This window comes from Lagenorhynchus albirostris, chromosome 5 (assembly GCF_949774975.1).
Source record: "Lagenorhynchus albirostris chromosome 5, mLagAlb1.1, whole genome shotgun sequence".
In the NCBI taxonomy this organism is placed as follows: domain Eukaryota; kingdom Metazoa; phylum Chordata; class Mammalia; order Artiodactyla; family Delphinidae; genus Lagenorhynchus; species Lagenorhynchus albirostris.
In genome coordinates, this window is record NC_083099.1 from 72,677,788 (window position 1) to 72,691,669 (window position 13,882).

Genomic DNA, 13,882 nt, shown 5'->3' on the forward strand with positions numbered 1-13,882 from the left:
TTAATTGATCCTCAGATCCTGTTAACTTTATCTTGTGTAATAGCTCTTGAATTTGTGCCCAACTTCCAATCCTCATTGCCACTGCCTTGGTTCAAGGCCTTCAATACCCTTGCCAGAATTATTCTAAATAGCATCCTAACTGGGCTCCTTGCTTGTTATAGGCTGAACTGTGTTCCCCTCAAATTTATATGTTGAAGCCCTGTGCCCAGGACCTCAGAATGCGATTATATTTGGAGATGGGGTCTTTATGGAGGTATTAAGGTTAAGTGAGGTCATAATGGTGGGGCCCTCATTTAACAGTATGAGCGATATCCTTATAAGAAGAGGAAGGGATCCTAGGGATGCAGGCACACTGAGAAAAGGCCAAGTGAGGACACAGAGAGAAGGCAGCTGCCTGCAAGGCAAGGAGAGAGGCCTCAGGAGATACCTGCCAACACATTGATTTTGGACTTCCAGCCTCCAGAGCTGTGAGAAAATAAATTTCTGTGGTTTAAGCCACCCAACCTGTGGTATTTTGATATGGCAGCTCTAGCAAACTAATAGAGTCTTGGGTGTCCGGGGAATCCTCCACTTTACTCAGCAGAGTCAGCCTGCCACCGTCAAAGCCGGAACGGCTGTCATTCTCTTTCCCAGCCCTCCTCACACAGAGGAGGAGGGATTGTGACCTAGGCTTGGCCAGTGAGAAGCAGCCACCCCAATCTTGGTCTCAAGTCATAGACAGAAGAGGAAACTAAAAACATTGTTTTGTCCAGTCCCTTGTAAACTTTATAGGTGAAGAAATGGAGGCATAGCAAAGAGTAATCTGTGCACTTATCAGACCTCACGGGGATTCCATGCCGGAGCCCAGGCTCAGCACACTGCTTCCTATTTCTCCTAAAAGCCCAGGAACTAAGGCCAGCTCCACTGGTGCTGGTCATCCAGCACCTGAACACAGTCAGGGCCTGGTCAGCAAGGACAGAGGGGCACTGGTGTCTGCCACAATGGCAAAGGATCAATGTGACTAACCCTGACAAATCAAGAAGAAAAAGAAGGAAAAGACAAGAATGCTCATATCTTAAAAAATGGAAGTAATACAAATGGACAAAAAATTACAAAATTCAGAAATCAAATACATGCAAATTAGAAAGATATACCTTTTCCTCCCCTCTCAGATGGTAAAGATGGAAGAGAATGCCCTAGAAAACAACCCATTAGAGTGTAAACCTCCTGAGAGCAGAGACTTCTGTTTTGCTCGCCACTATATCCCTGTCATGTGGTACAGAGCCTGGCAGATAGCTGGGGCAATTTAATATTTAATATTCAGTAAGTGACTAGCACACCTGTGTGAGATCGGCTTTCCTTATTGCACAGGAAGGCAGTCAAATCCAAGCCCTGCAGCCTTCCCTCTGCCACACACAACACATAAGAAAATACCTGTTCTTTAAAGAAGTATGACTGGCGGGCTTCCCTGGTGGGCGCAGTGGTTGAGAGTCCGCCTGCCGATGCAGGGGATGCGGGTTCGTGCCCCGGTCCAGGAAGATCCCACGTGCCGCGGAGTGGCTGTGCCCGTGAGCCATGGCCGCTGAGCCTGCGTGTCCGGAGCCTGTTGGCTCCACAACGGGAGAGGCCACAACAGTGAGAGGCCCGCGTACCGCAAAAAAAAAAAAAAAAAAAAAAAAAAAAATTAAGTAATTTTTCTCACTGGTGAGACTGTGTAGATAGAGGTTCTCATACACTGGAGAAGCACAGAACTTTTCTGAAGGACCGTTTGGCAATATGTATCAAAGTGCTAAATATGTTTATCTTTGAATTTATCTTAAGAAAAGGATAGGAGATATGTACATATACATGTTTGCTGCAGTGTTATTTCTGGAGAAAAAAGATATATTCTAAATTTTTACTAATAGACGGGTTAAATAAACTATAATATATCCATACAGTAGAATACTATGTAATGAGAAGAAAATAAATCCAATATTAGCAATGATTATTAGTTTTGGTTTAATCCTTTATCGTTTACCTCCTTTCTTTGTAAACATATATATTACTTTTATAATTGAAAAAAAGTCTTCAGACCTATTATTCCAAGAAAAGTAGACCCTAAAGTGTTTAAAATTTTACCTATTTGCTCTATTTTAATCACTTATATCCTGTATGTCTCTTAAATTAAGAAAATATTAAATAATAAGGCAGTTAAAATGAAAGTTTTTCTAAAAACATGGAAACTATGGGAAAGAGAATAAAAAGTTATGCTAAGAACCCAGGCTCTTTTTTTTTGGACAAGGTTAAAAATAAAATACACTGTTATGTTGTTCCAATTAACTGAGAAAAGAATTCATACCACTAACACAGGAAAGACAAACATTTTCCAAGAGAAATTTATACAAGCTTAATTTCTGTTCCTATCACCTGTTAGGCAACTAATGTGCACTTCCACTGAACCCTCTCTTTAGTGCTGAATTCATGGCTTTGAAAGTGCTTACACATGAGGATGTGGTATTATCACAAGGACATTTTGGTACTTCCTTTTAGTGGGCCTCAAAACACATACCCTGTTTTCTTTACTTTTGTTATTTTAAAGAAAGTTTGGGATTTCCAAATATGAAAATGAAGCTTTACTAGGGGACTTCAGTTTTGTTGCTGTTGTTTATGATTTAAATACTTTGAACATTTGCACATGTACAAAGGGGTATGCACTGAAGAGCAGGTCTCCTTCCTGCTGCTGTTGATGCTAGGAGCACTCATGTCTTAGGCTTCACTGCTTCCTTCCTTACCTACCAAGGGCCACCCATGACCTTCAGCAGAACATTTACTGCTTTTCTTCCTAATATCTGTCTTTTGCCTTTAACTGTCTCTTGGCAGAGGTGCTAGGGAAGTAGAAGGCAATAGAAATAAATTTGTCTTCTTCCTCCTCGTCTTCCTTCATGTGCTAATGTTGGTATTGTTAGGTAAAACCAAGCTATTGATTTTCATGGCTGAAATTTAAAACTTTTAAAAAAAATTTTTATCGACTGTAGGAATAGAGCCAAATATGTCCCTCACTAGAAGAGCTAAGAAGCTGCCTACCTCATTCCTTAATCTCTCCTAATGACAGGGTGGCTTGTTGTTGTTGCTTAAAAAAAGAAAAAGAGGGGGGAGGAGCTGACGAATTTTACCTATTTATTAGTTCCTTTGAACACACTGTGCTATATCAAGGTATAGATCTACATTATGAGGGAAGTATTCTTTTTTAAAATGTAATGTTGACATTACTCATAGCCTTTTGCACCAACACAAATGCTCGCCCAAATCCTATAAATCCAAAGCTACACATTCAAACACCAGATGTGTGTGCTCTGGGAATGCAAGGGGAAGGATGATGTTTCAAGTTAGTAAAATATCAAGTACAAGGCATAAACTGTTAGAGATGTGGCAGAGTCCAGGAGTACAAGGGGTTAACGGCCCCACCCCGACCTGGGGCCTCAGTGCCTGAAGTGTAATGCTGTTCAATGTACTGTGATTTCAACATGACTGGTCACAACATAGCTACATTCAAAGAACAGAAATTGTCCAACTCCTCTCGTCCCAGCCACCACGACTCCAGTTCCTTGCAGTTCTGACTCCAGCTTTCTTACCTCTCTCAGAGAATTAGAACACCTGTTAGAGCAAAACTAATAGGTGGGCTAGTGCCAGTGGTGCGCCGCCACTGACAAAAGGGGTGTGTATCACCGCTGGCATTGGTTACATTGCTACATACATATAACTAGCCAGAGTCAACCCTCCCCTCCACCCATGGAACAGCTGACCTGCCAGGCAACTTCTGGCAAAGAAGCTCCACAGAGACGACCGTCAGGCATGCAGAGACCACCAACCTTCTGACAGACATAACAGCCCTCACTGTTCTCCTCAGCTGATTCCATAACTGGCCGCTGAAAGGGGCCTGGGTGGGCAAGGGCACTGCCACAGAGCTGTCGGCAGCTTGTCGACATGATTCGAAGGCGGCCGAGGTGGGTGGCACTATGGAGATAAGCAGTTCACACTTCCCCATCCTTCCCCCCACTCCCTAAGTTGGAAACACAAGGTACTTTGGGATCTGAAATCAGCCTCCCGCAGCTGCTCTGCCCTGGATTGTGCTTTGCCAACTGCTTCCTTGGGGCCGTCTCTCAAGGACTGGTTGGGTTTTGCCTTTTAGCTCACTATAGGTCACAGCAAGACATTTGGCCACACAACCAAACAGGGAGGACCTCCTATATCAGGAGTCATGATCTTACAGAGCCATAAGAACCTTCAGGATTCTATAAAGGACTCACCCAGGGTGACACAGCCAGCTTGCAGAACAAGAATTCAAACAGGTCTCCTGAAGCACTGTTTCTCAAACTTGTGAAACCAGGATCCATGGTCAGAAATACATTTAACCTCGTTACCAATGAGTGAGTGAAATGTAGACATACATGTGATTGAAACAGACATGGCATGACACAGTATTACCCTTTCCAAATGCTATGCTCTGTTTTCTTTTCTGTTGTTTTTATTATCATTATTTTTTGGCCGCACCGTGCAGCTTGCAGGATCTTAGTTCCCTAACCAGGGATTAAATCCGGGCCCTTGGCAGTGAGAGTGAGGAGTCCTAACTGCTGGACCATCAGGGAGCTCCCTCTGTTATTATTTTTAAGAAGTTTTTTTGACCTACTAAATCGGTCTATGACCCGCTAATGAGTCACAACTTGCAGTTTGAAGAGGCCCAAAGACATAAGCAAAAACTCCTTGTGCTATTTCATTTTGAACCATCTGGCTCATTTTAAACTAGGTACATAGTAAAAATTTCTGAAAATAAGAGTATAGTCATCCCTCTGTATCAGCCCTCTTCTTCTGTCTTCAAAGCCAGTAATGTACAGTTCTGTGTCCATACTTCCCTCTGACCACAGTCAAGAAAGGTTATCTACCTTTAAGCAGTCATGTGATTAGGTGGGGACCACTTGAATAATCCAGAATAATCTCTGCATCTCAAGGTCCTTAATCACATCTGCAAAGTTCCTTGGTCACATGAGGTGGTATATTCATAGGTTCCAGGGATTAGAAAATGGACATGTTTGGGGAGGGTATTATTCTGCCTACAACAAATGACTTGATCTGACTTAAGGTTTTACCAGGATAACCCTGAGTGCTCTGTAGAGGACAAGGGTGGAAGCAGGGAGACCAAGTAGGAGGCTATTAGAATAATCCAGGTGAGAGCTGATCAAGGCCTGAGTGCCAGCACTAGAGGTGGTGACATGTAGCCTAATTCTGTTTTTTTGTGCAGGTAGAGCTGACATGATTTGCTGATGGATTGGATGTGGGGTATGAGAGGAGGGTGTCAAGGATAACTCCAAGGATGACACTCTCCCCCCCACCCCCTTAGAGTACTTGACATATGTTGTGTTGATTTGTTTAACTATCTTCCCTGTAAGACTGAAAGTTCTAAGGGAGAAGGGCTCAAATCTGCCTTGTTCATTGTTGTATTCTCACATCAAGGAGTGCATAGAACATAGCGATACAGCTCATAACTGCTATTTATTGAGCCGTTGCTACATGCCAGGCACTTAACATAATCTCATTTAATCATCAGAACAGCCTTATGAGGTAGGTACTATTATTATCCTCATTTACTAAGTGAGGAAACTGAGGCCCAGAGAAATGAAATGACATACACCAGTGAATACAAGGGTGGAATTCAAATCCATATTGAGAGGCTTCCCTAGTGGCGCAGTGGTTAAGAATCTGCCTGCCAATGCAGGAGACGTGGGTTCGATCCCTGGTCCGGGAAGATTACCACATGCCACGGAGCTACTAAGTCCATGTGCACAACTACTGAGCCTGTGCTCTAGAGCCCACAAGCCACAACTACTGAAGCCCTCGCGCCTAGAGCCCGTGCTCCGCAATAAGAGAAGTCACCGCAATGAGGCAATGAGAAGCCTGAGCACTGCAACGAAAGAGTAGACCCTGCTCTCCTCAACTGGAGAAGGCCCATGTGCAGCAATGAAGACCCAACGCAGCCAAAAATTTAAAAATCTTAAAAATAAATAAAACAAATCCATATTGAATAAATGAAATAAAATAATTCTTTCAAGATAAGCAAACATTTGGGTTTAGCTAAATATTCTAACCACATATGAAATGGGAGAGGGAGAAAAGGACATAGATTTACAAATATTTCAAAGTTTTAGCCGTAGAAAAATCATGTCAAAAAATAACAAATGTTAGTGTCACTAACTTAAGGGTTCTCAAACTATCGTCCATCTTAGCTGTGGTTTGGTTACTGTGATGACTTATACAGACAGTAACTTCAAAAATGTTTTATAACCAATCTGGAGGCAGAGAAGAGAAAAACAGATGACATCAGGCAGACCATGGGGGCACAGTAAAAAACGTCCAGACATGAGAGTGAAGGGGGAGGAATTTTAGTCTTACTTTAGTCCCATCCACTTATTAGCCAATACTCTTAAGGCATTTATTTCATCCTTCTGAGACCATCTCAACTATAAAAACGATATAGTATTTTCTGCTTTACTACCCCATAGACTCTTGGGAGAAACTAAATTTATTCATTCAGTAGATACAGAGCACCTACTACGTGTGCCTGGCATTGCTCTAGACACCAGGAACATGTCATGAACGAGACAGACAAAATCCTTGCCCTCATGGGGTTTGCATTCTAGTGGAAAGGAGGATTGACAAAAATAAGAACAAATAAGTAGATATTTTCAAGAGTAATATGCACCCTGAAGAAAAATAAAAGAGGACAGGGGTTATAGAGTGATCAGGGAAGAGGTAACATCAGACAGAGACTTGAATATAAAGAAAGAAAGCTAGACAGTGATCTGGGGAAAGGGCAGTCCAGGCAGGGCAAACAGAATTTAAGTTCCTGAGGTCAGAATGAACTGGGGGTTCACATGTGAGGAATAGCCAGGAGTGAGCACGGGGGGATAGTGGTAGATGATGCTACAGAGATAGGCAGGGGCCAGGTCATGCATAGCTTTGCAGGCCATGGCAGAGAGCTGGGGTTTTATTGTGCATGTGGTATGAAGATAATGAAAGCAAAAATACGCAAAGAGCAACACAAATAGTAGACAACAGAGGTGTAACATGGACTTTGGCAGCAATATGGCACATCTGTTAAGAAGAGCATGGGCTCGAGAGCTGCCTGCTTGGAATCTTGGGTAAACCACTTACCGTGTGTGGCCTTGGATAGGATACTTAACTTCTTAGTGCCTCAATTTCCTCACTTGTAAAATAGCAGTAGTAATAGTACTTACCATATTAGGGTTGTTTTGAAGATTAAATGAGATATTACACATATAACACCCAGAATACTTTCTAGAATTAAGTGCTCAATAAATGTTAGCCATTATTACTATCAGTTACCAAGTTGTACAACTAATTGAGTTCATTAAGGTAGACTTCACTAATTCAGAATCTGCAAGTTATTTTTTAAACAGAAAATTTACATATAAAGAAAAAACATTTTTAGGGCTTCCCCGGTGGCGCAGTGGTTGGGAGTCCGCCTGCCAATGAGGGGGACGTGAGTTCGAGCCCTGATCCAGGAGGATCCTGCATGCCGCAGAGCAGCTGGGCCCTTGTGCCACAACTGCTGAGCCTGCGCTCTGGAGCCCACGAGCCACAACTGCTGAGGCCTGTGGGCCTGCAGCCTGTACTCTGCAACGGGAGAGGCCACTGCAGTGAGAGGCCCGCACACTGCAGCAGGGAAGCGGCTCCTGCTCGCCACAGCTAGAGGGGGCCTGAACACAGCAACGGAGACCCAACACAGCCAAAAATAAATAAATAAAATAAATAAATTTTTAAAAAAAGAAAAAGAAAAAACATTTTTAAACAGGAAAACTAAATGCATATTTCTTCTATATAAAGAATTCAGACAATAAATGAAATTAGCCTCCCTGAAGGTTCTGAATGTGCTTATTTATAAAAGGTTTGAATAAGCACACTGAAGGGCTTTATCTGCTTGTTGTTCCTTCCTTTGGGGGACCAGCCCTCCCTCTTCCGCAGTGATTCTTCTTGGTCTGTGTAGTCCTGGTGAGGAGTGAAGATGAGATCCAGCTTTGCCCGGAGTCCTCCATCCGCACTCTGTCTTCTCCATTCCTGCCTCCTTTCTCCAACGTACACACACAGTGATTGTTCAAAGAAGGAGCAGCACAAGACTCAGACTGGGCCAAATCGGAGTCCTCCTTGGAAGTTTTTCAGAGAATGCTCTCTCTTTCTGGCATCTCAAGCCTCTAAGGATGACATAGACCAGGAAGTAGCAGCCAACTCTACCACCAGGTGGAGAGAATGAGGCCATCACAGAGAGAAACAGAGTCAAAAGATAGAGATAGCCCTGCTGAGAATTCAGCCACAACTAAAGTCAGCTCTATGTACCTCTGGACTTTACAGTTATGTGAAACATAAATTCCTATTTTGTTTAAGGATTTGGTTTCTTTGCACCAAAAGACTTGATATACATACCTTCTCTGAAAGATGCTCTTTGATTTTCTAAGATATCTGTAATAGTCTGCATCTATATAACATTCTTTATAAGATGCTTCAAGAAACTGACCAAAAAAAAAAAAATCATTATGGATGTTATACAATGTGTAAAGATGAAAGTTAGAAATCAGTTGTCAGGTTAGCTGATAACCCAAGGCAGGCACAAACTTCGTCAATATTTCTGGTAACCCACGTTTTCAGATCTACAGTGGACCTCATGCTAGTTATTGGAGTCACCTTAGGAATGAACTATATCATGTTAAGTTTTCATTGTATTTGTTACTTTTCAGGGAAAGTGATTTCAGTCTCAGTAAAACCTAATACACGTAGTAGTATCACAGTGGTGCTATTTTTGCCATCTCTGTGTAATAATAAAAAGGCATCGTCTGTTTCAACAGTCTAAAGGGATTCCATATCCACAAATTCACCCTATTTCATATTTTAGTAATTTTTCCCTTACTTTCACAGTGTTTAGCAAAATCTTGTTTTTGTTTGTAAGAAGGAAATTGGAGTAATGTGCAATTGAAACAAACCAGATTAAGAGCCAAGCTATTCTAAAACCCAGCTGCCGACCAGCTACTCAGTCACCCACCCTACTTAATATGTTCTCTTGGAATTGAGTAGCAGCCAAAACCAAATTCTCTTCAAAACTGGATTAAGATGCATGTGGATAACAAAATGCTCTTAAACAAGCCTTTCCATATTAGTAAATAACTTGAGAGGAAAGAGGCAGATGAAAAATCCCTGGGAATTTATGAAAACTCGGCAGACATGTTTATCACTTAGGTTATGCAAGAAACTACCCTAATAATAAATAAGCACACTAAAAAGTCCTTGTGTAACACATAACATATTTTACCACCATTTGAAAAGTATGTAAAAATGTTTTGTATTTTTATTTTTAACCTTTCTAAAGTCAGGCACACAATGCCTTCAAGAAGCTATTTTTGGTGCTGGTACAGTGTTCTGACACCTTCTCCCTGAGTAAAATTGACACATCTGCTGAAATTAACATTTTTATCTCCATGGACCCACGTGTCCCTGAGAAATATAAAATATCATTGCGCTTTTCTGCTAACCAGCATTTGGAAGCAGACAGCTATTCAAGCCAAATCTACTCCAGTCCTCTGAGAGAGGGACCTTGTTATCACTAATCCATATCTCCTTTGAATATTGTAAGGCCTTACACAGGGTGAATAAACTCACCTCAAACTAAACCAAATATATGTGTCTGTGGTACCCCAAATCCCATGTGTTGGGATCTGCATATAGATAATACCTTGGCAATCCAGCAAGTTTGCTTGATGCCCAGATCTAGAGAGGAAGGAAGAGCAGTGCAACTGTAATGTTTCCTTACATCCAATACAGGAACAGGTCCAACGCACTGGAATCTATGCAAAATTTCCTCTGTTCCCTCTACCCACATCTCCTTTTAATTGACCCTAGGGCTCCATCATTACAGATTGGAATCACAATCTAACGTTTCACTAGTCAATATACCTCAAGACTCAAGAATAATTAAACATTTGTCATGCACTTTCCTATGTGTTAGAAATACAAGAAAGATGTATTTAGTCCAAGGGAATAGAAGACAGGTACATAATTATAACACAGAGCAGAATGTGCTAAGGGAGAAATAAGTATAATGTAACAGGGATTCAAAGGAAAAAAACCACCACATATGAAAAAGCTTAATGAAAGAAGTGAATCTTGACCTAAAAGACAGGAAAGATCAGAATGACAGAGGCTGATAGAGAAAAGAAAAAGAAGGTGAGAAAGCCCAAGCTATGTTAGTGAAAAAAGAGCAGCCCAGCTTCACACAAACCAAGGGAATATATAGAGAGTAGAAAGAAAGGACCTAAGGACGAACTGAGTTTTGATTTTATCCAGTAGGCTGTAGGGAACCAGGGCCCTCCAAACCAGGAATATCTTAATGCATGATTAGGTTTGTCTTAAAAGACAATTAACATCCAGGAATAGGATGGATGTAGATTAGCAAGGGTGACAGAGGAAGGACTGAGACTAGTTGGAGGGTAGATAATAAAGGATCAGAGTGAGAAGAGTTACAGAGAAGTTAGAAAAGGACACATTCAAGAGATATTTTAAAGGTAATATTGACAGAGCTTAGTAATTTATAAGATGTTAGGGTAAGGGCAGGGAGGGCATCAAAGATGGCTTTGCATAGCATGGGTGACAGGAAGACACTGCTCCACAATTATGGCATGGTTTGGTACGGAAATTTTATGAGTTTAGTTTTGTACACATTGAGCTTAAACAAAAGAATGTAAACGTAAAGTCTGCTTTTTCTCAGATATCCTTTAGAAAAATTTTGCTTTGACTTCTGAGTTCCAAAATTAGCTCCGAGCTGTCTAGCTCTGTGCTCAAGTGTTTTGTTTTGGGGCGTTGGAATATCCCCTTTCTCTAAGATCTGCCACTTTTACTGTCCAAAATTTCATTTAACAAAAGATAGGTGATGGTAATTTAAATGTTTTTCTCAGTAGCCTTTTTTTTTTTGCTGTCAGTAGGTATTTTAATTTTTATTATAACTAAATTTTGGATGCAATAACTTTTGTTAATAAAATGTGTGAACAAAGAAGCATAACATCTGGGGTTCTAACTTAATACATACCAAAGCCTCTGACTCTAAAAAAGATTTCTTAGTTGTTGTGCCACCTGTTTAGAGACTAATTAATGGTTTAAAAATAGATGATCTTTTGGAGGCAAATGACATCAAAATCGTAGAATATATTAATATAGATCATAAACCTACACACAGAAAACAATGATATGCTTTAGGCATTGCATTAAACAAACAGGCTGAGATGATGCCACGATGAATGAACATTATGTGTATGTTATAATTTGTACACATAAGGAGGTAGGTACTTCAAAGAACAGTAAGGCAGGGTTATTTATTAGGTACGTTCATAGGTCTCTTTTCAAATGTTACTGCTGATGATTAATTTTTAAACTTTATCTAGTCATATGTGCATTTTTAACCTATATACAAAGATGAACCTTCTCTATCTCCTAAGTCTAAACATCTTCTAAAATATAATTACAAACATACAAATCTCTGCTCCACTTTACCTATCGTTCTATCCCCATATTCGCATTCACAACTAAAGTTCTTGAACAAGCTGCCCACACATGCAATATCCATTTCCATGCCTTGTATTCATTCCTCAGCCCCCTGCAATGTGGCTTCCGCCTTCACAAGGCCAATGAAGTCAATTCTCACCAAGATCATCCTGATCTAGGTGACCCTAAATCAAATGAAGAAATGAGTTAATTTATCTAATATACTTAGTAGAGTATCTGAAATATTCAAGATATGTTCCAAGCTTCTGTCTTTTCTTGGTACCTCTGACTATATGTAAATCCAGCAAATGATTTTTCCATCATTCAAAATAATTGAAAAGTCATCACATTTTCACTCACTTGTATTTATATAACTAAACAAGAAAAATAGCTAAAAGAAGCTAAATAGCTAAATAGCTAAATTTCCATTTTAATTCTTCAGGAAAATCTCATCAACACATGTAATATAATTTTCTGGAATTTGGGCAGAAGAGAAGCTAAGTATTCAGTCTGGTTCTCAAAATTTGTAACTTTTTTGATTCATGTTCTGGCTGGACCACAGGACCTGACAACTGATATCTTTTCAAAAGTGTTAAAGACCTTCCTAAGATAGGTAGGCTGGGATAAGTTCAAGGACTATTACATTACAGTAACAACCCATTCACCCTGGTGTGAGCTTTTTGGCAGTTACAGCCAGAAACAAAGACAGGAAGCTGGAAATGAAACAAGCCTCTTGGCATCAAGGAAAACAGTCACAAAGGCCTCATCCAGAAACTGGTAACTACCCTCAGATGTCTTACTTTTTAAAAAAGACCAGCATGTTAAGGCTTGGGAAAAATCCCTTCAATGTGCTCTTGAGGGCAAGGCTGTATTTCAGACAGTACAATAATCAATGTTGATAAAAACAAACCAGTCAGTAAGTAAAGATTATGTTTGGGATCCTTGGTATGTGAATCTTGGACAATGCACCATTCTTTAGCAAGATTTACTTCCAAAATGCTTACAGGTACAAACTTCTAGCTACAAAATAAATAAGTCACAGGGATGTAATGCATATATCGGGAATAGAGTCAATAATATTACAACAACTTTGTATGGTGATGTATGGGAACTGGTCTTACTGCTGTGATCACTTTATAATGCATAAAAATACTGAATCACTATGCTGCACACCAGAAACTAATACAATATCGTATATTAATTATACACATATGATGTGTATCATTGAGTGTATCATTATAACAACAAAAAAGGCAGAGTTTGGGTAACTCAGTTTTGAGAAATTTTACTTGGGGGGAGAACTCATTTTCAGATAATCCTGAATAATGAGTTAATAATTCTTAACTCCCTCCACTATGAAAAAATATAACCACCAAGTCTAGACAGGGCCACAGTTGTTCAATCCAAGGAGAGATTTATTGTGAAAATAGAGTCAGAGAAACTAGATTCTAGACTCTCTGCCAAAAACCAGATGGGTAATCTTGACTTCTCTTTGCTTTGGTTGACTTCTCTGAAAAACAAGGACATTAGACTAGTTGATTTCTAAAAATCCTTTCCAGTTCTAATATTCAAGCATTAAGTATATGAAGATGCTAAAGAGTAACGGGAAGGAAAAGTTAAATCACATTATAAACAATTATCTTCCTTTTATTCATTCAATAAACATTTATTGAGGCTTCTATTGAGATGACCTATACCAAGCTCTGAGAATACTGTAGTAAGTAAAAGAGGTCCTGCCTTGAACTTTCTGTTTAGAGAGGGAGTCAGGCAACAACAAAGCAAACCAACCAGATAAGAAAACAAGAGTCTGAGAATAATAGGAAAGACATCTTTTTAGATAAGATGGTCAGGGAATGGCACCTCTGGAGAGGTCATGTCTGAACCTAAATAATGAAAACAAAAGCCATATGAAGAATTAGTGAAGAGCATTTCAGGAGAGTAACCTTTAATGCCTAGGCCTAAAAAGGGGGGAAAACTCAGTAAACTTGAGAAAATGAAAAAAAAAAAAGTATGACTATAATAATTATGCAGAAGAGTGGCACGAGAAGATTTGCAGAGGTATTTGGGGGTCAGTACACACAGTCTTGTTAAGCCATTCTAAGAAATCTGGACTCATTCTTAAGGATGGTAGAGAAATCACTGAAGGGCTTTAAGTAGGGCAGCAACACTTGCTGTTATAAAAGATGGATTGGAAAGGGACAGAATGGAAGTGGGGAAATCAAGTACTTAGGAGGCTGTGGTAGCAGTATAGGCAAAGTATGATGGTGGTTTGACTATGATACTGTAGTACAGATTGGAGTAGGGGAGAGATTTAAGATATATCATG